The sequence below is a fragment of the Kogia breviceps genome, chromosome 5 (genome assembly GCF_026419965.1).
Source record: "Kogia breviceps isolate mKogBre1 chromosome 5, mKogBre1 haplotype 1, whole genome shotgun sequence".
NCBI classification, from domain to species: Eukaryota; Metazoa; Chordata; class Mammalia; order Artiodactyla; family Physeteridae; genus Kogia; species Kogia breviceps.
Window position 1 is genome coordinate 60768036 of NC_081314.1, and position 26765 is coordinate 60794800.

Below are 26765 nucleotides of genomic sequence, written 5' to 3' on the forward strand. Positions count from 1 at the left end.
GGTCTGCACCTCCACAAACCCTTTCATTTGCACATGTCTGTCTGTGCACACGTGTGCACACACACACCGCAAAGGAAGCATTCATCTCATTTGTAGCATGGCTAGGGTATGCGTATTCCTTTCCTGTTAACAGGAACTAACACTGATGACCATGGAATATTAATGGGGAATACTAATGGCAATTTTATCATCATAGTCAGCTCCAGGGAGGGATGTAAACAGCTGGGTAGCCAGTGGAAGACTTGCCTTCCTCCATCATAGAGCTCTCCCCAGCTCCACAGCTTCCTGACTTCTACCCATCCCAAATCCTTAACACTGGGCAGTTCTACTAGCAAGTGTGAACAATGCCACTTCCTCTGAGCTGCAAAGAAACCTAATCTCTGCCCTTTTTCTTCCTCATGTGACTTCCTTCCCCACCAGCAACCACCCATCCCCCAGGATAGTTCCTAGTCATTCAAGTGACTGGCTCCAAGGTCTTAGAAGAAGTTCAGCGTTTACTCTGCAACATTCCCAAATGCCACCTTCTTGGGAAGAATCTTCCAGCAGACACTAAGCTTTATTAGATACTGAAATGAGTTGTGGAAGAAGGTTTAGATGCTCACTGCCTGTAGGTCTTTCAAAGCAGGATGGATTCTTGTCTGCCTGGGATGATTATGTGTGATACTCCTAGGAGGCCAGTGGATAGAGTGACTCATCATCAACAAATAACACTTATTATACTCCTAGGCATTCATGATACTGTGCTAGAATCCATACATATTAAAAGATCATTTAAAAGACACAGCCCCTACTCTCAAAGAAGTTTTTAACTAAGGAAATAAAAGGTTTGTATGGCATACAAATAATATAATGAATGTCACCAATGCTTTAAATTTTCAAAACATGTAGGTTTCTCATTTTCTTTCTTACTCTTCTCATACTCCTTAGTTTTGGGTTGGGACTAGGCAGAGCAAGATTTGCAGTGAGCAAATTTTTCTAACTCATATTTTCCAAAAGCTGTGAATGATATAAAATGTGAGTGGATATCAGAAGAATTAAGTGGTGGCAGAAAGAGGAAAGTGGCTTCAGTTCTATCATGCAGAAAGCAAGAGGTGGCCAGGTTTGGTCTCAAAGGATTCTCAATTTCTAACACCCTGGGATTCTAGGTCAAGGAGTACTTAGGGTCAAGGGGGGAAAAAACAACTATGAGGAGGTGGGAAGAGAGCAAGTTATTGAGTCTTTTTCCCATTAGAGCCATAATGTAGTATTGGCCAGGGGTCTATGGTTTTCAGCAGACAAATAAGGTGATATTCTTTGAGAGCCAGGCTAGTCATATAAACACCTTCTAGCAAAGACGTGCATGTTTTGTGCAGGAATAGGTCCATCCCGCTGCCTCTAGCAAAGCACCAAGTATGTGGCCCTATACTCTGCAGCCTCAGATCCGTGCTGTCCAGAATGCACAGAGCTCAGGAGAGCCAGATGATACAATCATTCCTATGCCCGCATGAGAAAGTCTCTTTCTGGGTTACTTCCTTTGTCCTTCTTACTCATGAGACCAGGGCCATCGAGGGCCTCAGCCAGCAAACTCAGGTCTTTGTATCTCTTCTGGGTGGACCAATTAGAACTAGATACACCTTCCTCCACTGGGACCTACCACTGGCCAGGGCCCAGGGTGTGACCAGAGGGAGCACGTTGGATGCTAAGCCCCAATTTTGCCATTTTATTCCAGGCCTAACAATGAGGGGATTTTGACAATTCTATACATGTATGTCTCTGTACAAAGCAAATAACCGATTAAATGTGCTTTGTGATTTTCTCTAATTTCTCGACATATAGAGAGATGTGAATGGACCAAATTGCATCATTATTTACTTCTAAACATAGTCCTTTTTGGCTACTAAAAGAAAAACGTGGACAACTTTCCCCCAACTTTCATGAAAGCTGGTGTTGTGTACACTAAAAGTGTTATAATGTAATCTCTATGTTCAGTTTATTGGATATTTTCCCCTTCCGGGAATATACAGGAAATAGGGGGTGTGGTTAGTTGTGTGGCTCTTTCACTTCAGTGAAGTTCTTTGGCTGAAACTTCCTCTTGTTGCGCTGTCCTCTTAAGCAGAGTCAGTGAACCTCTGAAGACATAATTCCTAGACTTCTCACATCTAGTGGCCTCATTAGCTTTCTTATTTTTTTTTAAATTAAAACATGTAAGTTGAATTTCCATAGCTAAATAATAGGAGTGTAAATTTAATTTTTCAATAATTCAGTCAAGAATTAACTGCTAAAATGAAGAAACTGAGTGTTTAGCTTGTTTTACTCACATTAAAAAAAAGATACATGTATATGCCAAATTTGATTAATATACAACTGGTCAAGTCTTCAGTTTTATTTAGTCAACGGTTTATTATATAATTCATTAAATGTTTAGAGTAAAACTCTTATGTTATAATTTTATCCACATCTTAACATTTTTGGGCTTCTGAACACATTGCACAATATGTTATTTTCAACATTAAAGAGTGGATTTATTTTTTAAAATATATAACTTCTCTTAGAATGCTAAACCGTTTTTACATATTCTGCCATTAAGCAGTTGTGTTTTTTTAAATTTAATTAAATTAATTAATTTTTGGCTGTGCTGGGTCTTCGTTTCTGTGTGAGGGCTTTCTCTAGTTATGGAGAGCGGGGGCCACTCTTCATCGCGGTGCGCGGGCCTCTCACTGTTGTGGCCTCTCTCGTTGTGGAACACAGGCTCCGGACACGCAGGCTCAGTGGTTGTGGCTCACGGGCCTAGTTGCTCCGCGGCATGTGGGATCTTCCCGAATGGGGGCATGAACCCGTGTTCCCTGCATCAGCAGGCGGACTCTCAACCACTGCGCCACCAGGGAAGCCCCTAAGTGGTTGTTTTTTAAGTGCTGATTTACCTACGCTCCTGAGAGTTCAGGAGAAAGATTTTCAATATAGAAGGATTGATAATGGTAGGTCTTCGCTCAAGGAACGAATTCTCCCACAAGGAGTTTAGCAGATATTCCAGTTTCAAAGATGGAACTAATTTTATTCCTTTGCAGTCAATTTCTAAAAGCTTCTACTTTTAGGGGCCAAATCCATGCCAATGAACTCTTGGTGTTCTTGAAGATACATGGGAGAAAATAGAAGGGAACAGAGTGTCCTTTTGCTTTACGAGGCCCCTGGGATCAAGCTGATCCAATAAATGCAAGAGGAGGGGGCCTGGGCTCATTTCCTCATGAGCTGTGAGGCTTTGAGCAATTTATTCAACCATTCTAAACATTTAGTCTCTTTGTTAACTGAGGATAATATCTATCTTGCAAAGCATTTGTAAATATTTTACATATTGTATATAAATTTTTAATCATATTGTTTTTCACAGTAGATGTTCAATAAATGGTAGGTGTGCATTTGAGTGCTTGTCTCCTTTTCCTCCCTCTGTGGATAATTGATTCCTTGAGAGTAAGAATTTTATAGCTCCTGGTACAGATTGTCCCATGTTGCTGGTGATCATTAAATATTTGTTGACTTGAAAATTTCATTTTTGAAAGACTTTCAAAGTAATCTTTCCTTTAGAGTTTTAGGCATTGAATCTGACTCATCTTTCCCTTCAGCTTCCTAAAATCTAATTTCCTGGTATCTAAGAGCACTTTTGACATTGTTGGGTATCATACCATCTAAGGTGACCTGTGTGCTTTCTCCTCAGACTCCACATCCATTCCACAAACAGTTCTCTCTCTCTCTCTGTTTTTTGGTTAGAATTAAATACAAAGTAGCAGTTCTTCTGGTTGTTTCCTTTAACCTTTACCAGATGAAATTGTCAGAAAAACAAGTTACCAATTAATCAGATGCATTGCTTTTAGCACAATGAGACAGATGCCCTGATAGCTGAATCCTCCTTTACTACTCACTATACATTGTTTGTGCCAATTTTGCATTTTGTTGAGAGAATGTGAAGTTACAACATACCCTTTTTTTTTTTTTTTTTTTTTTTTTTTTTGCGGTATGCGGGCCTCTCACGGTTGTGGCCTCTCCCGTTGCGGAGCACAGGCTCCGGACGCGCAGGCTCAGCGGCCATGGCTCACGGGCTTAGTTGTTCCGCGGCATGTGGGATCTTCCCGGACCAGGGCACGAACCCGTGTCTCCTGCATCGGCAGGCGGATTCTCAACCACTGCGCCACCAGGGAAGCCCACAACATACCCTTTTAAGGCAAATTAGTTTTGCCTAATCCTGGGCAAATATCCTATTATTAGGATAGCCCAGGCATGATGTATCAACTTTCTCTGTTCTATTCCCTTCTAGAACTCTCCATCAGACTCAGATTCTAGGGTTCAATCCTTGTACTCTTGTCCTCATCTATCTCCTAATGAGAAGGTGAGCCCACCCTTTCCTACACATGTGTTTCTAAAGATGAGGGGGACTTTTCTTGCCTCAGGCCCGGGCTTACCCCACTTCTCCTTTGATTTAGTTAGGAATGTTTTCAGTTTCAAGGAACAGAAAACCAGATTTTTTTTTTTTTTTTTTTTTTTTTTTTGTGGTATGCGGGCCTCACTGTTGTGGCCTCTCCCGTTGCGGAGCACAGGCTCCGGACGCGCAGGCCCAGCGGCCATGACTCACGGGCCCAGCCGCTCCACGGCATGTGGGATCCTCCCGGACCGGGGCACGAACCCGTGTCCCCTGCATCAGCAGGCGGATTCTCAACCACTGCGCCACCAGGGAAGCCCAGAAAACCAGCTTTTAAAATGGCTTTTAGAAATAGAAATTCTCTCCTCCTCCTCCTTCTTTACCACAACAAGCAATCTGGATCCACAATGTTAGGGTCATTGTCTCTCTTGTCCTTCCTGCTCGTTCCCTTCAATCCCAAAATGGCTGCTATGACTACAGAGGCATCATACCTGGATTTGACCAGGAAGAAAGTGTGGGGTGGTACCTCATGTCTGCCTGTTATACCAAGAAAACAAAAGCATTTTCAGAAGCCCCCAGGAAACCTCAACTTATATCTAATTGGCCAATATGAGTCACATGGACCTGCCTAGTAGCAAGGGTACATGGGAAAGTGCATTACTTTTCCGGACTTTAGAGTGAAAATGGCTGGGCAGTGAAGAACGACTCTTGGTCGGCCAATCAACAGTATCTACCACAGCTTTCCAGAATAAACTGCCAGAGAGTTGGCATACCAGCTTTGTCAGCATTATCCTAGACCTAGGCCGTTGTTAGTTAGGGTTCTTCTCAAAGCTAATGACAACCAAAAAGTATTGTAGATAGTAAAATCTGATACCCACTGCCACGGGCTTTGCAAAGCTGTGTTTTCCAAACTTACCAAATCAAATGAATCGCTTAGAATACATATTAAACAGAAACATAGTGATTTCCCTGGTGATGCAGTGATTAGAAATCCATCTGCCAATGCAGGGGACACGTGTTTGAGCCCTGGTCCAGGAAGATCCCACATGCCGCGGAGCAACTGAGTCCATGCGCCACAACTACTGAAGCCTGAGCGCCTAGAGCCTGGGCTACACAACAAGTGAAGTCACTGCAGTGAGAAGCCCACGCACCACAATGAAGAGGAGCCCCCTCTCGCCACAACTAGAGAAAGCCCACGAGCAACGAAGACCCAATCCAGCCAAAAATAAATTGAAAAAAATAAATAAATAAAAATAAACAGAAATGTACATTCCTTGTGATTTCCCTAGAAGAGTCTAATTCATTTGATCTAGGGATAGAGTTAGGAATTTATAATTTGGAAAAACATGCAGTGGACTTTTCTTATCAAACTTGAAGATTATTGGTCCAGAGGATATCTCTGATTAACCTTGCTCTGGTTATAAATATTCAGCTTCTTAGGACATTATCATGAACAGAGTTATATTAACACATATTTTTCCTTCAGATGCTGCTCCACCTATTTTTTTTCTTTTTTTCTGTTTTAAGATTTATTTATTATTTATTTATTTATTGTTGGTTGCGTCGGGTCTTAGGTGCAGCATGCAGGATCTCTCATTATGACACTCGGGCTTCTAGCTGTGGCATGAGGGTTTTCTCTCTCTAGTTGTGGCGCGTGGGTTCCAGAGTGCGTGGGCTCTGTAGTTTGCAGCACGCAGGCTCTAGTTGAGGCTCGAGAGCTCAGTAGTCGTGGCACGCTGGCTTAGTTGCCCCATGGCATGTGGGATCTTAGTTCCCTCACCAGGGATTGAACCCGCATCCCCTGCATTATAAGGCGGATTCTTTACCACTGGACCACCAGGGAAGTCCCTACCTATTCTTTTTCCATGTCCTCATATTTTTTCTCTTACATATTTTTCTTATAGCATTCCTCTCAAAATGTTCTACGCCAGAAAAATTCCTTCTACCCTTTATTTTCTGCTGTCCCATGGCTTCACTACAAAGACCTCTTCATTTCTTGTAAATCTATTCCAATCCAGCCTGGACCCCACCCCTCCCTTTTATTGCCTAACCTCCAATTTCCAACACAGGTCAGTATGTCTTTTTCTTCCAAGTTTTACTTCATTATTTCAGATGCATCAATTAGTCTCTTATAAAACAGTATCGTCTTTCTATAGAAGTCATGCGATCACACTGAACATTTAAAAGAAAAATTCTCAAGCTCCTATGTTTACATGTAACCACATCTCTTCCTAGAACATGTTTTTCAAAAGTGAGGAGTGTTGTGTGCATGAATAGTACCCAAAGACTTGAGCAGATGATAAGCATTGAACAAGATGAGGCTGTTGTGGGCTGAAAGGGTTAGGCAAGGCACAGAGTAGAAAGAAAATTTACTTTGAATCATGAAAAGTAGTCTGGGTTTAGAAAGGCAGAAACAAAAAAACCAAAAAAAAAGTAACAAAAAAAGAATTCCATAATGGTGGGCATTGCACTACTTCTCTTCTTTGCACTTAGGTTCTAACATACTCTATACTTCTTGTTTGCCTCTCCCTACTAGGATGTATGCTACATAATGCAGGAATTTTTACTGTTGTTGTTATTTTAACTTTTAAATCCTCAGCAGGGCCGACACAGAGTAGCTACTCGATGAATAGTTGCTGACTGAAGCACATATGCGTGACTGAATGAAGGAATGGTCAGATCAGGTCGGCCGGATAGAAGTAGTGTTCCAGTGGGGTTGGAGTAGAAAGTGCAATTCATGAGTTGTAAGAATGATGGATTTGAGGCAAGTTCTCCCTTAGGCGGTGGGAGAGGGAGGGAACACGATGGAACTCCTCGGCTCATCTTGCCTCATTTCTATATTTAGTGTAATTACTCCAAAGGCATTCGAAAAGGAGATAAAAATGCAGAAGCAACTCTGGATTCTTTCTTAGAAAAGGATGACTGCTGATCCGCTGGTTGCTGAGGCTGTTAGGTTGCTGCGGGCTGGCCATCCCCCACGAGACGGGGGTTGGAGGCACAGACCAGTCACGTGGTGGGCGGCTGCTGCTGGACACTAGAATATTCTTGGGGACAAGGTTCTCTTTCTGGATACAGGGACCATGTCTCTCACATGTGGCCTTTTGCCTCCATTCTTACCACTTTTATCCTAATCTGTAGCCTCTGTATTCTCACTTGTGGATTCTTCAAAGTGCCCCTTAGGACAAGTAAGGTTTCCTGACTTCAAGTCTCTCCCTCCCTCCTTTCTTTCCATTCCCACACACCACACACACACACACACACACACACACACACACACACACACACACACACACACACACACAGTCCTCTCTAGCATATCAGCAGTATCACCACCCTAAAGGACTGCTTTCATGATGTAACTTTCCCAGTTAAGGACCATTGCAGATCTCTAGCAAACATCACTTTAACCCATTCCGTCTTTTTTTAAAAAAATAAATTTATTTATTTTCATTTATTTATTATTTTTGGCTGTGTTGGGTCTTCGTTGCTGCACACAGCTTTCTCTAGTTGCGGCGAGCAGGGGCTACTCTTCATTGCGGTGCGTGGGCTTCTCATTGCCATGGCTTCTCTTGTTGCGGAGCATGGGCTCTAGAGCATGTGGGCTTCAGTAGATGCGGCACGTGGGCTCAGTAGTTGTGGCTTGTGGGCTCCAGAGCTCAGGCTCAGTAGTTGTGGCTCGTGGGCTTAGTTGCTCCGCGGCACGTGGGATCTTCCCGGACCAGGGCTCGAACCCGTGTCACCTGCATTGGCAGGTGGATTCTTAACCACTGCTCCACCAGGGGAGCCCCCCATTCCATCTTTAGGTCTAGCTTTCCCTCCTTTTCCTTCCTCCAGTCCAATTCTCTCCAACCAGTAATCAGTCTTCTCTATACACATTTAATGCTTCTTCTACTCAAACATGGCTACTCATATTAATGTGGTAATACACAAACAGGTCAGATATTGTCCATGAGTATCTGGCCCCTTTATACTCATATCTTTCCTGTTTTGCAGAGTCTAGAAACCTGAGAACAACATTTTTCATATTTCATTGCCAGCAGGGTTTCAGATACCATTTGGACTCTGCCAATCAGATGCATTGGTGAGAGATTTGGAAGGCAGAAGGGAGAAGGCAGCCATCATTGGCTTTTTCCTCTGTTTATGGTGATGGGCAGCCTTTGTCATCTCACCCTCCTGGGACTCAAGACTCTGAAGTCAGCAGAGTTCCAGCAGCCTCCAGACTCTAGGAGGCAGAAGCTCTTTGATGCTTTGTGTAAGGATATGGCAGACACCATCCTGCTGATTAGGGAAGATACAGAGGGAACAAATAATAAGTCAGAGTAGAAATGGCTCTTATTAACACACTTTTATGCCTCAACTTCCCCGTTCATTTTAACATGAGATTTGAAGCTACATAGCTCAGGAACTTGGAGGAAAGCAAGGTGTTTTTAAACAGTAAACAGATGTTGACCAGGAGTACATTTTTCTTAATACCACCACTTTTGTCTATGACCCAAGACAGCTGGCATTTCAGTAACAAAATAGTGTATTATAATTGGGGCTTAAGAAATAATTATATTGGATAATTAAATACTTTTAAAATCATCTTAGGGTGATGTTTCTGCTCTATTTTTCTCATTTGGTATTATATTACTATAATATTAATAGAAATTTCAAATATGTTATTTAATACACATTGATCTGAAAGGGAAAATTAAAGAGGAACACTTTGAATTCCTTATATGAATATACTAGGAAACATTTTTAAAATGTATTGAATTGTAAGCATGATTCTGCTGTGCACACTAAAGTGGAAAATAGAAAGATTTTCCCAGATAATTGGATAAAAAATACATTCACAGGGCTTCCCTGGTGGCGTCATGGTTGAGAGTCTGCCTGCCGATGCAGGGTACACGGGTTTGTGCCCTGGTCCAGGAGGATCCTACATGCCGTGGAGCGGCTGGGCCCGTGAGCCATGGCCGCTGAGCCTGCCTGTCCGGAGCCTGTGCTCCGCAACGGGAGAGGCCACAACAGTGAGAGGCCTGCGTACCGCAAAAAAAAAAAAAAATACACTCACAAATATATCTAGGTATTTAAATTAGATCTTTGAGGGCTTTCAAAAAATTATTCTCACACTTTGTTTTCTTTTTCTTAAAAAATTGAATTAAAAAATTTAAATTTATTAAGTGCACAAAGAATATATGAGTATATTCACATTACAAAAATTTGAAACTATTCAGGCCAAGCAAAACTCGCCCTGACAGTGTTTCTCCCTCCTCTGAGAGATAAGGATGTTACCAACTTAATAACCTATATAGGAAAAGAATCTGAAAAAGAATGGATTTATATATATCAGTTATATATATATATATATATATATATATATATATATATATATATAAACTGATTCACTTTGCTGTACACCTGAAACTAACACAACATGGTAAATCAACTAGACTCCAATAAAAGTTTTTTTTTTAAAAGGGGATGTTAGCACACTGACCCTTGCCATCATGCTTCCCAGCCCCTTCCACCAACCATATTATGCCAGTGTTAACTTTTATTGTTACATTGTTGTGGTTGGTAACAATTTTTGGTAATAACCTTAGTTAGGTCTTTTTCTTTCTAGGTTGATTCTAAACGATGAAAAGTAATAAACAGCACTTAAATTATCATGACTGTAAATATTGTGCACTGCAGGGATAAACAATGTGATGTATTTCCTTCTCTGCCATTCCAATGCCACACACTGTTGATAGCCAATATTACAATGAATTCTCCCTGTTCCAGTCTACTAATTGCTCAGAATCATGCTGTATTAAAAAAACTAACATCACACCTTTTATTATGGAGTTTTGCTTTTATTTTTCCTGCTGTTTCTAATTACTTTTGTCTTACTCTTTTTACTGTGAAGTGTAATAGTCTATGACATAGATACACTATAATTTACTTCATGCTCCAATATGGTTGAACATTTAAGTTGTTTTCTTTTTTTTCCTACTCTGCATAATGTTTTAACAAATGTCTTGCCCATGCATTTTTGCGTACATACAAATTTCTGTAGGGTAAAATTCTAGAGATGGAATTGCTGGGTTGAACGGAATGTGTATTGTAATAACTATTGCCAAATAACCTTCAGAAAGGTATCACTATCTATATTTCCATTAACATTATAAAGGAAGGTATAACTCTAGCAATGTTTCTGAGACTCATTAATCACGTTGATTTTTGCCAATCTCATGAGTTAAAAGTATCTCATTGCTGTTTTAATTTGCTTTTTCTTGATTGTTAGTGAGGAAAGCATCTTTTCAAAAGATTATTGGTACCTGGTATTTCCTCTTCAATGCATTGTTTTCTTTTTGTTTTTGGGGTTTTTTTTACGTTTAGGATTCCTTTTATATTTTGATTGTTAATTCTTTTTCTTGTTGGACTGGTTGAAAATATATTCTCCTAGCATGTCAACTTTCTTTCAACTTGTTTTGCAGCATCTTCTGTCAAACAGAAGTTTTAGTTTTCCTATAGTTAAAAATCAGTCTTTTTCCTCCATAGGTTTTATACTGTCTTCCTTAAGATGGGCTTCTCTAGCCTAAGGAAATAAAAACACTCTCCTATATGTTTGCAAATATGTTTATAGATTTTTTTTTTTAAACATTTAGCTCTTTAACTCATTGAAAATGTTTTGTTTGTATATGGTTAGGTAATTTTCTTCATTCTGTATGTGCATATGACAAACTGTACAAATTCTTCAACTCCTGCGCAGAAAGGAGACATAACATCCTCTCCCTGTGCCTTTTAAAAATAACTTTTAAAATTAATTAATTAATTTTTGGCTGAGTTGGGTCTTTGTTGCTGTGCGCCGGCCTTCCCTAGTTGCAGAGAGCGGGGGCTACTCTTCCTTGTGGTGCGCGGGCTTCTCATTGTGGTGGCTTCTCTTGCTGTGGAGCACCGGCTAGGTGCGCAGGCTGGGGGCTCTAGAGCACAGGCTCAGTAGTTGTGGCGCACGGGCTTAGTTGCTCTGCGGCATGTGGGATCTTCCTGGACCAGGGATGGAACCCATGTCCCCTGAATTGGCAGGTGGACTCAACCACTGTGCCGCCAGGTAAGCCCCTCCCTGTGCCTTTTAAATTATGCCATCACACTTATTTCTCTCCTACCCCTAAGGCAAAACTGGTCAGTAAGGCACATTTTAACAGACCTTTCTAATGTTATAAGAAATTCCAGCACCTACTAAATGCCCACTCCTTTCTCTCTATGGAAGACATCCCTAGGGCTTACCTATATCCAGTTCTCTGCTCGGAACACAGAAGACACACTGATCAGATCCCATGTGATTAGTTGGGGCTGTGTAACTAGTTTTGGCCAATAAGTTCTGAGTGGAAGTGACAGGTCATTTGCATGTCATTTCAGGCTGAGGTGCATACTGCTTGACCTTGCAGCTTCTTTTCTGAGCCCTGCATTGGCATGGTGGGGCACATGGAAGCAGCCTGTGTACTGAGGCATTCTATGGAGAACAGCTGCCCTGCCAACTTGCTCAGCCTACAGTGGACATGCTGTAATGTGTTAGGTCACTGAGATATTTGGGCTTGTTTATTACAATATCAAAAGTCCGATCAGGGAGTTCCCTGGTGGTCCAGTGGTTAAGAATCTGCCTTCCAATGCAGGGGACGTGGGTTTGATCCCTGGCCGGGGAACTGAGATCCACATGCTGCAGGGCAACTAAGCCAGTATGCTGCAACTAGTGAGCCTGCGTGCTCTAGAGCCTGCATACCACAAACTAGAGAGAAGCCTGTTCACCGCAACGGAGAGCCTGCTTGCCACAAGGAAAGATCCCACATGCCACAAAGACCCAACGCAGCTAAATAAATAAATATTTTTTTTTTTAAGAAAGGCAGATCAGTAAAGAATGATACCACTTCCCAGTCAACCTTGATTCTGCTCTATTTTTTTTTTTAAGTTGACACTTCAAAGTTTTGGTACTTTATCATTCAAAACAAATCATTTGCAAAATACCTTGCAACTGATTTAAAGAATACCAATATCATTTATTCATTATTTAGGTATATTTATTTAATACATACCCAGAACCAGATTCTGTGAATAAAATAAAAATACCAGAGTCCTAGCCTCTCTTCTCATGGAACTTGGCAGTCACATCCTATCCAGGAGGCTGTGCAGAGAATTGTTAAGGGTATGATTCTAGCATCGATGTTTTAAGTTTGAGTCCTGGCTCTGCGTCTCACTAGCTGAGTAACCTTAGGCAAGTTAATTAACCTTAAAGTGCCTCATTTCCTCATCAATAAAATTAAGAGTAAATGAGTTAGTGCATGTAAAATATTTTTTACAAACAATAGCACTGAATGAATAATAGTTATTACCACTATTGGGACCATGAGCCTGGAATACACCAGATACCTTAAGGGTATATAGAGCTATACTCTCAAAACACAGAGCCAACATAACCAAATCATATTCCCAGCCCAGCCATTTGCCTTGTGCTTCAGCATGATGTACTCACGACTAGAAAACTAACAGAAAAGTCCTAAGGCAGTAAGAAGCAGGGATTATGAAAAGTACCTTGTGCTGTCATCCCTCTATTTTTAATGCTTAATTTTTAATGTTCCAGGGCATCTGACTTAACAAAAGATATCATCTATTTTTAGATGGCCTATAAAAGAGTGATAAGTCTAGTTTATGGACTCTGAAATTCTTAGCTTAAGACTATATTATAAGAACTTTGTATATATAGCTTATGGATACATATCACATACATAAACATATACTTACAATTGCGTAGATAGACACACATTTAAGTCGGGCACATTCTATAGAGGGTGTCAGATTTGTTTTGAACCCTGAACTTAACATTTATCTGTTACCCAAGATCACCCTAGCCAGTAGCAGAGACAAGATTAGAATCATGAAATCAGCGAATGCTCTTTCCATAACAACCCTGTCTTTTAGAGGAAATAACCACCTTTGACTCACTAGAGCTGCAGTCAACAGGGAAAAGGTAGTAATATATTACGCATGCACACATTTTTATTGCCAGACCGTATAACCTTATCTTCAGCTGAGGTTTCAATATTTTCTCTGTAAATACACACCACTTCCTTTGTACACCACTATAGCTAAATTATTAATAAACACAGTAGAAGGCAAGGTCTTTGATGTAACTGTAGATCTAATATTAGGTCAATTACAGAATCTAACTCCTTTCCTGCTATAAAAAACCTGCTATACATGTATTATTATAGCCCCTTCTAAACTACCAATCAAATCCCTAAGGGAAAGGGAAAGTAACATTTATTGTGATGCTAACATTTATATGCTAGGAACTATGGAAGAGTCTTAAACACAAACACAGACCATCAACAAATACAGTTTATTTAAATATATACATTATGCATAATTTTATTTCAGTTTTATAGGACACACACAAAAAGAGCCCAGAGAAAAGTGTCTCAAGGAAAAAAACTGCAACCTTCTCATTTTTACTCTTGCTGGTCTGAACCTTGGTTCAACAGAATCATTGAACTATATATAACATGTTGCCTCCAAAGCCATACAACCTCTGGATTTGTATGTGAGTGTTCTGTGTATATATGTTGATTACAACCAATATGTGACTGTTGTCAAAATATGTGACATGTGATTAGCAAACTTTTGAAAACATTTCCATGATCTTACTACAACCGCGTGAGAAAACCACTCACTAAGAAAACCACTAACACTTTGAGGTATATCCTTCAGAATTTTTTTCTGTGTATGTATATATACTGTGAATATATTTCCATGTCCAAAGTATATGTCTACACCATCATTGTTAAAGGCCACAAATTTTCCCTTGTACCATGACTATCTACTATAATTTATGTATCAAATATTGTTGGTCAATTAAGTTGTTTCTAATTTTCCACTATCATAATTAGTCTAAGTGGAACTGCCGAATCAAATTCATCTGAACAGATACCAGGACTATCTAAGGTAAAAAGCATGTAGCCAGGCCTTTGGTTCTCAGCATTCAGCCCATGGTTCCTTCATTCTTCTCTTCCTCAAACACAGTAATATGAAAGGAACATGGATATGGGAATATATAGGATATGAATTCCAATCTCAATTCTGGTTACTGATTAGAATAATTACTTATTATCCATGGGATATGGATAGTTGGATTTAAATCTCAATTCTGATTACTCGTTAATCTTGTGGAAGCCATGTTCAGATACTCGAAAATGGGAAACTAGACTAAAATGAGATGCAACAGGTCAACTGATCACCTGAATTACCTGAGAAACTTAACATATATTTCTGGGTCTTGACTTATAACTACTGAATCTAGATCTCTAGGGCAAGACTTGGGAATCCACATTTTCAAAAACTCCCTAAGAGCTTCTGATGCATTGCAGGTTGGGACCCACTAGACCAGGTTATCATCTCTCAGGGCCTCTCCTTCATCCTTTTTGCTCCCCTTCTCATCACCCCAGGCCCCATGCAGTTTTCACTGCAGCCCAAGAATTTTGTGTGTAACAGCACAAGGTTAAGCTTAAGTTAGTTAAAAAAAGCAAAGCTCTTGAGTCATTTTTAAAAAACAAATTAAAACCAATCTCACTTGTTACTTCTTATTAGCTCACTTCTTATTCAACTTATTTAAATGTTGATTTTTAAAAATAAGATTTTATTATTTTTCCAAGCCTAATTAAGACTTTTCTTGGTGTTCAAACAGATGCCATCTGACAAATGGCAAGTGGGCTGTTTAGATTATAATTGAAGAGTCCAAAGTCACTTGAGGTTCTGAAAATCTATGATTTTATTTCAGATAGATTTAAATAATCTAGAAAAATATACACGCAGTTGGCAGGTCCAACTCTCTATCTCTGTGGGGAACATGCTAACATAAAAGTTTTATTGAGATTCAGCCTGTTTCTGGGAGAGTAAAACATAACGTACTGATTCAAAGGTACAGCCAGTCGACCAATAATATAGAACACGGGGTTCATCTAAGACCTGTTTTCAGCTGTTTTTGAATATCAATTCAATGGAGCTAATATGGAAGGCTTAGAAATCATATGTAGTATTCTCATTTTTCATTTTTTTTTTTTTTTGGCTGCACCTTGCACCTTGTGGGATTTTAGTTCCCCGACCAGAGATCGAACCTGGGCCCTTGGCAGTGGGAGTGTGGAGTCCTAACCACTGGACCGCCAGGGAAGTCCCTCTTTTTTTTTTTTTTTTTTGCAGTACGCGGGCCTCTCACTGCGGAGCACAGGCTCCGGACGCACAGGCTCAGCATCCATGGCTCACCGGCCCAGCTGCTTCGCGGCATGTGGGATCTTCCCGAACCGGGGCACGAACCCGTGTCCCCTGCATCGGCAGGCGGACTCTCAACCACTGCGCCACCAGGGAAGTCCTTCCCTCATTTTTCATTCTGAAATAAATGTAGACAAAATATTTCTAACTCACCTCAGTTTCTCATTAAGCTTTACATCTCCTGCATAAAAGGAATAAAGCCAGTGATTCAGAGAAGAAACGTAGAGTCTATGTTATATTTTAAAAGTAAATAGTTAATGGAATTTGACTTTTCTTTATGACTATAGTAAAATGAAAATTATGTTTATTAATGTTTAAAGAACAAAAGAGAAAATAAGTGTTTTGAGACGTAAAAATGTATTATCTTAAGTGAACAAAGTTTTATTATTTTATCAGTTAAGACAGGTTTAGCCATGAGATTCTAATTATAATACCAGCCTTTTATTCAGGGATCATACTACTATGATAGTACCTATTTCATACTACTATAATATGATAGCATTTTCAATGGACACTTAACAATGAAAATGAATTAATGCTTTCTATCAAACATCAGCCCTGTAATGGATGATTATAATCACTCAGTATTCTCTTCTGCACTCCTATTTATATCATTTGATACAATAAACCATTTGGCTCAGAATCAGTAATATGATGAAATCAAACTATTCCAGAAGACTTTTAAGGTGCTGAGTTGTTTTCTGCCTTGTACTTTATTTAAAATGTAATATCCCAGAACTGAAGCACCAAAGCTTACGATTACTGAGAGTCATTTATCTATAGCTTCAATAACAAGACTAGTATCAAATATATAAAACCATTCCTAATATTCTTCAGCAACAAAGTATCATTAAAATAACCCCAGGGCTCCAATTTAAAAGCTCACACAACAAAAAGAAACCTTGAATGAGAATTGTCTTTGTAGCCTCCATTTACTATTTGAGGGGTTAGCACAGAGAGTTAGGATTTAATTCTGTCTCCGAAGGAGAGGGAAGACTGTCATGAAGCTAAAAAGCTGTAGACCAAAGGTCTTTCCCCTTTCGTGAGGGAAAACAATTTTTAATTCCCCGAAAGCTGAGAGATGTTTGTTAGTGACAGTGTGGAGAGGAACCATGCCAGATTTGCTCCTTTCCCCCAGAATCCTGTGGGGTGTGAACGAAGTAGCCTGGTTGGTGAGGTGTAATATTATACTCCGATTTATAATTATTTGTATATTTGTCTTATCTTTGCCACGAGACTATAAATCTCCTGTGGGAGCGATTGTGTATTTTTTGTGTCTCTGTGAAAGGATCCTGAAACACAGAGCGCCCTTTTGTACTGAAGATGACCTTAATGGGTTTGGCATCACAAAGGTGGGCCTAGAAGGTTTAGAAGTGAATTTCATTAAGTCAAAACTGCTGAAGTACATACGCAGGGGAGAAAAATGTGATGTTCTCAAATTAGGGGCAGGCTAAGGCAGAGGGTTGAGAAGAAAAAAAGATTGCAGTGAGGTGGAAGATTATGTCTTGTAGTTTTATGGGGTGGAGTAGAGTTAAAAGACTGAGGAAAAAAGGCCCGCTGTTCTCTTTGAGTTTCCGTGGAAGGTGCAAGGTGAATGCCTGCCCTGTCTCACTGTACTCCCACCTTCAGTAAAGTCAACCGAATGACAAAAGTACTGTGAGAGTGGAATTTGCAGGCGGAGGGAGGTGAAGTTGAGCCAAGGTTGCATTTCATATTTAGTTGATACTGCCGGGGATAAAGAAAGCGCTTGAGAAATAGCATGAGTAAGTTCTTCTAATTCTGCAGAACCAACAGATCAGTGCCAGAGATGAGCAGGATAACACAACTTCACAGACATTACAGTAATCTTGGGGAAGGCCGTTCCCACCATTACCAAGGGAGGAAGGCCTCCACCATTCTCAGTAAATATTCGCTAGTTTAAATGAACTACTTCTCTCCCACCTCTGTTTATTAAAATGAATCATCTCAGGCCTTGCACTTGGACCTTGCTAAGACTGGCTGTGGTGAAATAGCTCCCTGTTTATGTATGACAACTGTATACAACAAGAAATGCCTGAGGGGCACAATTCCTTAACCCAAAGCAGTGTGCTGAGGGTGGTGGGAAGGGGGTAGACCTGATGTATATCCTCTGACGTTGCATTTATTTATACTTGACTGTTGTGACTAGTGACTTGTTTTTACCTATCTGGAGCAGTATCTCCCATGTAACATGTCTTACTTACAAACACATAAACAAACACTTGTCCTCTGTCCTGCTTCTTCTAAGTGCTTTATTAATACTAACTCACTGAATCCTTTTAATCCTATGAGGCACACAATATTTAGCTCCATTTTATAGATAAGAAAACTGAGGCACAGAGAGGACAGAAAACTGCCTATGAGTAATAGCTCATAAGTGATGGGACAGAGATTCAAAACCAGAGAGTAGGGCTGGCAAGTCTGAGCTCCTAAGTATCACACCATGCTACCTCTCCTCCAGCAAGCCTCTCTCTCCCCTTTCCACACTTGAGTTTGCAACCCCAGAACATTATGTATACAGTAGGCGTTTCCACAGGGGCATTGTTCTTTCACATTGCTTCTGGTTGGTAGTTATAAATGGAAATAGAGCCTGACAAGCATATATTTCAGGCTCAACAATCAAATCCTAGAAACCCTTAATCCATGCTAGATGAAAGCAATAAAAAGAATTCCAGGCCCTAATAGCAAGCTGTTAGAAAAGACAGGCAGGAGTGACTTTTACCCTTACCTACAAATCATATCTTATTCATTCATTCATTTTATTCAACCAATATTTATTAAGTCCCCTCAAAAGTCATGAGATATAATCGTGTGCCAAATAGACATGGTACTTGCTCTCATGAACCTTGTAGCCAATAAAGGAGAGATACTTGAATCAAATATGCTTATTTGTACATCTGAAACTAACATAGCATTGTAAATCAACTATATTTCAATAAAAATTAAAAATAAAAATTAAGGGAATTCCCTGTCCGTCTAGTGGTTAGGACTCTGCGCTTCCACTGCAGGCAACACAGGTCTGATCCCTGGTCGGGGGACTAGGATCCCACAAGCCACGTGGCACGGCCAAACAGAAAAACAAAAAACCAAATACACTTACACATAGATAAATTAATTACAACTGTATAAGTACTATGAAAAAGTAGAAGAGTATACATGTATAGAATGGGGAATGTGAGTATGTCTGAAGATTCAGGCAAGGCTTGCTTCCCCCAAAATGTGACATTTGAGTAGTAGTTAAATAAGTCGAGGGAGGCATGATGGGGGAAAGAACATTTCAAGCAAAAGGAACGTCCTGAGTAGAGGGAAGGAGGCAGGGCTTTGGAGTGAACTGAAGAAAGGCAAATGTGGCTGTCACTCAGAGAGCAGGGGAGAGGGAGGCATGAGAAGAACATAACAGAGGATCCTGAAGAGGCTCGCAAGCCACAGTGAGGATTTTGGTGTTTATCCCAAGAACAATGGAAATCCAAAGAAGGATTTTGAGCAGGGAAAGTGACATGATCAGATTTTCATTTTAGACAGATCGTTTTGGCAGACAAGTTTGAGGGGTTCATAGTAGAAGCAGGTAGATCAATTAAGAGGCTACTGCAATTTTCCACGTATATTTACACCTATACAACTGCCACATCTGTGTGACCTGTCCTTGCCAATGGCCCTTGAAACTCAAGATACAATAAGATCTTTCTACACTGACTTGAATTTTGCTTATTTCGGTATGGATATCCTATCTCTCCTTGAGGTGAGGACACTTTTAGGACTCCAAATGTAACTCGTAAGAAGGTATTTTGCAGTTACATCTTCTTTCCCCATTATATTTTAAGATAGATAATGTGGAAGCAGTGGGTCTTATAGAGGGCATCTAGATAACTGGATAATAAAAAATTGAAAGATTATATAAGTAGATCATTGAATATAATAAATATTTATGGTACCTGTGAGTGAAAGGGAAAAGAATATAAGAAATCATAAGTGAAACAAGAGGCTATTTTATTTATTTTAAAAAATTTATTTATTTATTTATTTTTGGCTGTGTTGGGTTTTCGTTTCTGTGCGAGGGCTTTCTCTAGTCGCAGCGAGCGGGGGCCACTCTTCATCGCGGTGCGCGGGCCTCTCACTATCACGGCCTCTCTTGTTGCACAGGCTCCAGACGCGTAGGCTCAGTGGCCGTGGCGCACGGGCTTAACCGCTCCGCGGCATGTGGGATCTTCCCAGGCCAGGGCCCGAACCCGTGTGCCCTGCATTGGCAGGCAGACTCTCAACCACTGCGCCACCAGGGGAGCCCCAAGAGGCAATTTTAGAGTTGTTTCTTTGGCGGAAGGATTTCTCAGGAAGGAGGCTGGGCTCTGACAATTGAATCTGGAGTATTTTTCTTTTTTCATTCATGTGACATTTTAAGACCATTATTCCAGGACCGGTATGAGGTGGCCCCCTTGGAGTCAGGGATACTTGTTTGTGCCTTATTGATCCTCTGTCCCTAAGGTTTTGATTGTAGTAAGATTTATGATGGCTTACGAGCAAGCAGAAAGATGAAATGAGGGCATGAGGATCAAACCTCTTTCCTTTCAGAGCACAACGCACAAGTTGTGCTTATACCCCAGTAGCCAGAACTTAGCCACACAGCCAGGGGAGACTGGAAAATCTTGTGTTACTAGGGAAGTGAAGAACAAATATTAGGGACAGACAGCATTCTCACTCACAGAGTTGTGGGTGGAATGAGACTGTCTATTGGGAAAAAAGACATTAAATAATTATACAGATTATACAAAATAATTATACAAATAATTATACAAAGTTATGGCTGTATAATACAATTACTGTAATTATAAGTAAAATTATAGGTGCTGTTAGGGTCAATAACGGAGGAGTCAAACCTAATCTGATGGAAGAACAGGGATGGGAGTGGGGACCCATAGAACACTTTTCTAAGTAAATGATATTAAGACTAAGAAAGACCTGAAGGAAGAGGAGGAATGAGCCAGGGGAAGAGCATTCTCAGTAGAGGCAATCAGAAGGAACATGGTACATTCTAGAGACCCAAGACTTTAGCCCAGGGAGAAATGGGAGAGAAGAAAGGACTCTCAGAAGACCCAGAGTAGCTTGAAGGAAAGGAAAGTGGCTGGAGATGAGCGTGGAGAAGAAATTCAGTGAAGGGTTTTACGATAGGAGTAAATGATGAGATCTGCCTTTTAAACATCACCCCAGCTGCAAAAAGAAACAGATATGGGATGGGGCAAGACCAGAGGCAGAGAGAGGAGATAGCAGTAAGCCAAGCTGAGATGGAAAGAAGTGCAAAGATCCAAGGTATTTCAGGAAAACTCTCAGGAGGATGAATTTTCTGAGTTCTTATGCGTCTGAAAATATCTTTATTCTACCCTCAGAAGTAAATGCTAGCTTGACTTGGTTCAAAATTTTAGACTATAAATCATTTTTGTTCTCGGAATATGAAAGCCAGTGCTATATTACAGTGCTTCTAACAATCGGTGTTTCCAGTGTAAAAATCTGATTCCAATCAATCCTTGTTCCTTTGTAGATTTTTCTGTATTTAAAAGTTTTAGAATTTTCTTGTTTTCCTGAGAATACTAAAATTTTACCAGTATTTGTGTTGGTATTAAAACAATTTTTTTTTCATTTGTCCTGATTTTTCTGCAGCCAGTAGTACTCATAGTGTGAAGCCCTTTGACTTTCTTCAGCTCTGGGAAATTGTATTTTTCTTCTAGAAAATTCCCCATTCTTCCTCTCTATTTCCTCTTTATATAATTCCTGTTAATGACTGCTAGAACTTTTTAATTATCTGAAATATCAAGCTATTCTATAATACATAATATTGCCATGTCCTTTTAGGTTAAGAAACATGGCTTTTGATCTTTTAGCTCACTGATTTGATCTTCAATTGAGTCTATTACATATTTATCCCACCTTTTGAACTTAATTTCAGAGACATGCTTTTTCATTTATAAATACAGATTTTATTTTTTAAAAATGAACTTTATTTAGAGGTATAATGTACATACAACAAAATAGTCATATTTTGGGTAGTTAGTTGGATTTTAACAAATGCATATACTCATGTGTATAGAATATATACTATTACAATCAAGATATAGAACATTTTCGTCATCTCCAAATTTCCTTGTGCCTTGGAGCTGTCAATACTCCCCCATTTTCCTCACACCAGGCAATCATTGGTCTGAAATTTATCACTGTAGATTAGTTTTGCATGTTCTATAACATCACATAAGTAGAATCATGTAATATATGGTCTTTTATATTTAGTTTTTCTGTTAGCCATACTGTTTGTGTGATTCATTCATGTTGTTACATGTGGCTATAGTTTGTTCTTTTTATTTTTGAGTAGTATTCCATTATTTGGGTGTGTTACAATTTGTTTAAGTGCCTTACCAGTTGATGAGCATTTGGGTTCTTTCCTGTTTGAGGCTATGAAGCTACTATGAACATTCACTTGCAAGTCTTTGTGTGGACATATGCTTTTATGTCTCTTAGGTAAATACCAAGGAGTGGAATTGCTAGGTTTATGATAAACATATGTTTAACTTCATCAGAATCTGCCAAATGGTACTCTGAAGTAGATGTACTATTTTGCATTCTTACCAGCAATGTATGAGTGTTCCATTTGCTCTACACCCTCATCAATATTTGTTATTGTCAGGCTTACATTTTAGCCCTTCTAATGGGCGTATAGTAGTATTTAATTATGGATTTAATATGCATTTCCCTAATGTGTAATGGTGTTGTGCATCTTTCCATGGACTTTGGGGTCATTCACATATCTTCCTTGGGATACCTTTTACCCATTTTTTTTTTTTTTTTTTTTTTTTTTTTTTTGCGGTACGGGGGCCTCTCACTGTTGTGGCCTCTCCCGTTGCGGAGCACAGGCTCCGGACGCACTGGCCCAGCGGCCATGGCTCACGGGCTTAGTTGCTCCGCGGCATGTGGGATCTTCCCGGACCAGGGCACGAACCCGTGTCTCCTGCATCGGCAGGCGGATTCTCAACCACTGCGCCACCAGGGAAGCCCGTTTACCCATTTTTAAATGGAATCATTTGTCTTCTTATTGACTTGTAGACCTTCTGGTTACAAGTCCTTCATATGTGTTACAGAAAGTTTTTTCCTGTCTCTGGCTTAACTTTTTATTAACAGTGTTTTTTGAAAAGCAGTGCCTTTGAAGAATAGAAAATTTTAATTTTGTAGAAGTATAATTTATAATTTTCCTTCTATAGTTAGTGCTTTTTGTATATGATGCAAGGAGTTATCCAAATTTCTTTTATTTTCCCCCAGTTGGAAACATGGATGTCCAGTTGTTTTAGCAAATTTTTTGAAAAGACTTCTCTATGGGATTTTTTGGGCACCTTTGTAAAAAATGAACTGACCACGTATGTTTAGGTCTATTTCTGGGTTTTTGATTGTTTCTTTAATCCCAATGTCTATCTTCATACCAACATCATACTTTTGCTTTATAATAAGTCTTAAAATCAGGTAGTGTATGTCCTCTAATTTTATTTTTCAAAATCCCTTTGGTTATTCTTGGTCTTTTGCATTTCCATGTAAGTTTAGAATTCTTATGTGAATTTATGCAAAAAAAGCTGCTGAATTTTTTATTGAGATTGCATTCAATCTACAAATAACTTTGGGGAGCATTTACATCATAACAGTATTTAGTCTCGTAAGAATGTACGTGGTATATCTCTCCATTTATTTAGGACTTCTTTAATTTCTCTTAGCAATGTTTTCTAGTTTTCAGGATGTAGGTCTTGCATATACTTTGTTAAGTATTTTACTTGTTTTAAATACCTTAAATCGTATTATTTACATTTTATTTTCTAATTACTTGTTGCGAGTACATATAAATACAAGTGAATTTTGTATACTGACCTTGCATTTTATAACGATGCTAAATTAACTTATTAAACTTATTTTTTTGAAATTCCTTCAGATTTTTTATATACCTGATTATGTTGTCTGCACATAGCGGAAATTTTACTTATTCCTCTCTAATCTATATGCCTTTTATTCTCTAGCCTTACTGTACCAAGCTAGAATCCCCTAGTACACTGTTGAATAGAACTTATAAGAGCAGTCATCTTAGCTTTTTTTTTTTAACAAACTTGGAGAAAACATTAAATTTTTTTTTAAAATTTATTTATTTTAATTATTTATTTTTGGCTGCATTGGGTCTTTGTTGCAGTGCGTGGGCTTTCTCTAGTTGTGGTGAGCAGAGGCTACTCTTCATTGTGGTGAGTAGGCTTCTCATTGCAGTGGCTTCTCTTGTTGTGGAGCATGGGCTCCAGGCATGTGGGCTTCAGTAGTTGTGGTGCACGGACTTAGTGGTTTCGCGGCATGTGGGATCTTCCCAGACCAGGGCTCGAACCCGCGTCCCCTGCATTGGCAGGCAGATTCTTAACCACCAGGGACGCCCAACATTAAATCTTTTATCACTAAGTATAATGCTGCCTGCGGCTTTTTATAAATATCCTTAGCAAATTGAGGAAGTTTCCTTCTCTCTAAACTTCTAAATTCTAGTTTACTGAATTATTATTTTAAAATCATGAATAGGTGTTAGATTTTATCAAGTTCTTTTTTTTGCATATATTGGTATGATCATACAGCTTTTCTCAGATATTTTGTAATCACATATTCAATTGTTAAACATATTCATGGTATAAACCCCACATGTATTTCTTTGCAATTATGAAATGTACTTCTTTACGAGTTTTGTATCTATGTTCATGAGGGATATCGGTCTGTTTTCTTTTTGAGTGATATTCTTTTCTTTTTAAAATTAATTGATTAATTTAATTTGGCTGCATTGGATCTTCGTTGCTGAGCACGGACTTTCTCTAATTGTGGCGAGCAGGGGCTAGTCTTCCTTGTAGTGTGCAGGCTTCTCATTGTGATGGCTTCTCTTGTTGCAGAGCACAGGTTCTAGATGCGAGGGTTTCAGTAGTTGTGGCATGCGGGCTCAGTAGTTGTGGCTTGCGGGCTCTAGAGCTCAGGCTCAGTAGTTGTAGCACACAGGCTTAGTTGTTTCTCAGCATGTGGGATCTTCTCAGACCAGGGATCGAACCAGTGCCCCCTGCATTGGCAGGTGGATTCTATTTTTTTTTAAATTTTATTTATTTTTTTATACTGCAGGTTTTTATTAGTCATCAATTTTACACACATCAGTATATACATGTCAATCCCAATCACCCAATTCAGCATACCACCATCCCCACCCCATCACGGTTTTCCCCCCTTGGTGTCCATACATTTGTTCTCTACATCTGTGTCTCAACTTCTGTCCTGCAAACCGGTTCATTGGTACCATTTTTCTAGGTTCCACATACATGCGTTAATATATGATATTTGTTTTTCTCTTTCTGACTTACTTCACTCTGTATGACAGTCTCTAGATCAATCCACATCTCAACAAATGACTCAATTTTCTTCCTTTTTATGGCTGAGTAATATTCCATTGTATATATGTACCACCTCTTCTTTATCCATTCGTCTGTCTATGGGCATTTAAGTTGCTTCCATGACCTGGCTATTGTAAATAGTGCTGCAATGAACATTGGGGTGAATGTGTCTTTTTGAATTATGGTTTTCTCTGGGTATATGCCCAGTAGTGACATTGCTGGATCCTATGGTAATTCTATTTTTAGTTTTTAGGGTTTTTTTTTTTTGCGGTACACAGGACTCTCACTGTTGTGGCCTCTCCCATTGTGGAGCACAGGCTCTGGACGCTCAGGGTCAGCAGCCATGGCTCTCAGGCCCAACCACTCCGCGGCATGTGGGATCTTCCCGGACCGGGGCATGAACCCGTGTCCCCTGCATTGGCAGGCAGGCTCTCAACCACTGCACCACCAGGGGAGCCCATATTTTTAGTTTTTTAAGGAACCTCCATACTGTTCTCCATAGTGGCTGTATCAATTTACATTCCGACCAACAGTGCAAGAGGGTTCCCTTTTCTCCACACCCTCTCCAGCATTTGTTGTTTGTAGATTTTCTGCTGATGCCCATTCTAACTGGTGTGAGGTAATACCTCATTGTAGTTTTGATTTGCATTTCTCTAATAATTAGTGATGTGGAGCAGCTTTTCATGTGCTTCTTGGCCATCTGTATGTCTTCTTTGGAGAAATGTCTATTTAGGTCTTCTGCCCATTTTTGGATTGGGTTGTTTGTTTTTTTAATATTGAGCTTCATGAGCTGTTTATATATTTTGCAGATTAATCCTTTGTCTGTTGATTCATTTGCAAATATTTTCTCCAATTCTGAGGGTTATCTTTTCATCTTGTTTATGGTTTCCTTTGCTGTGCAAAAGCTTTGAAGTTTCATTAGGTCCCATTTGTTTATTTTTGTTTTTATTTCCATTACTCTAGGAGGTGGATCGAAAAAGATCTTGCTGTGATTTATGTCCAAGAGTGTTCTTCCTATGTTTTCCTCTAAGAGTTTTAAAGTGTCCAGTCTTACATTTAGGTCTCTAATCCATTTTGAGTTTATTTTGTGTATGGTGTCAGGGAGTGTTCTAATTTCATCCTTTTACATGTAGCTGTCCAGTTTTCCCAACACCACTTATTGAAGAGATGGTCTTTTCTCCATTGTATATCCTTGCCTCCTTTGTCATAGATTAGTTGACCATAGGTGCGTGGGTTTATCTCTGGGCTTTCTATCTTGTTCCATTGATCTATGTTTATGTTTTTGTGCCAGCACCATATTGTCTTGATTACTGTCACTTTGTAGTATAGTCTGAAGTCAGGGAGTCTTGATTCCTCCAGCTCCGTTTTTTTCCCTCAAGACTGCTTTGACTATTTGGGGTCTTTTGTGTCTCCATACAAATTTTAAGATTTTTTGTTCTAGTTCTGTAAAAATGCCATCGGTAATTTGTTAGGGATTGCATAGGAACCTGTGTCCCCTGCATTGGCAGCTGGATTCTTAACCACTGTGCCACCAGGGAAGTCCTTGAGTGATATTCTTATATGGTTTTGATATCAGCATAATACTTATAAAATGAGTGGAAATTTTTGTGGCTTAAAAACAACAATAGGGCTTCCCTGGTGGCTCAGTGGTTGAGAGTCCG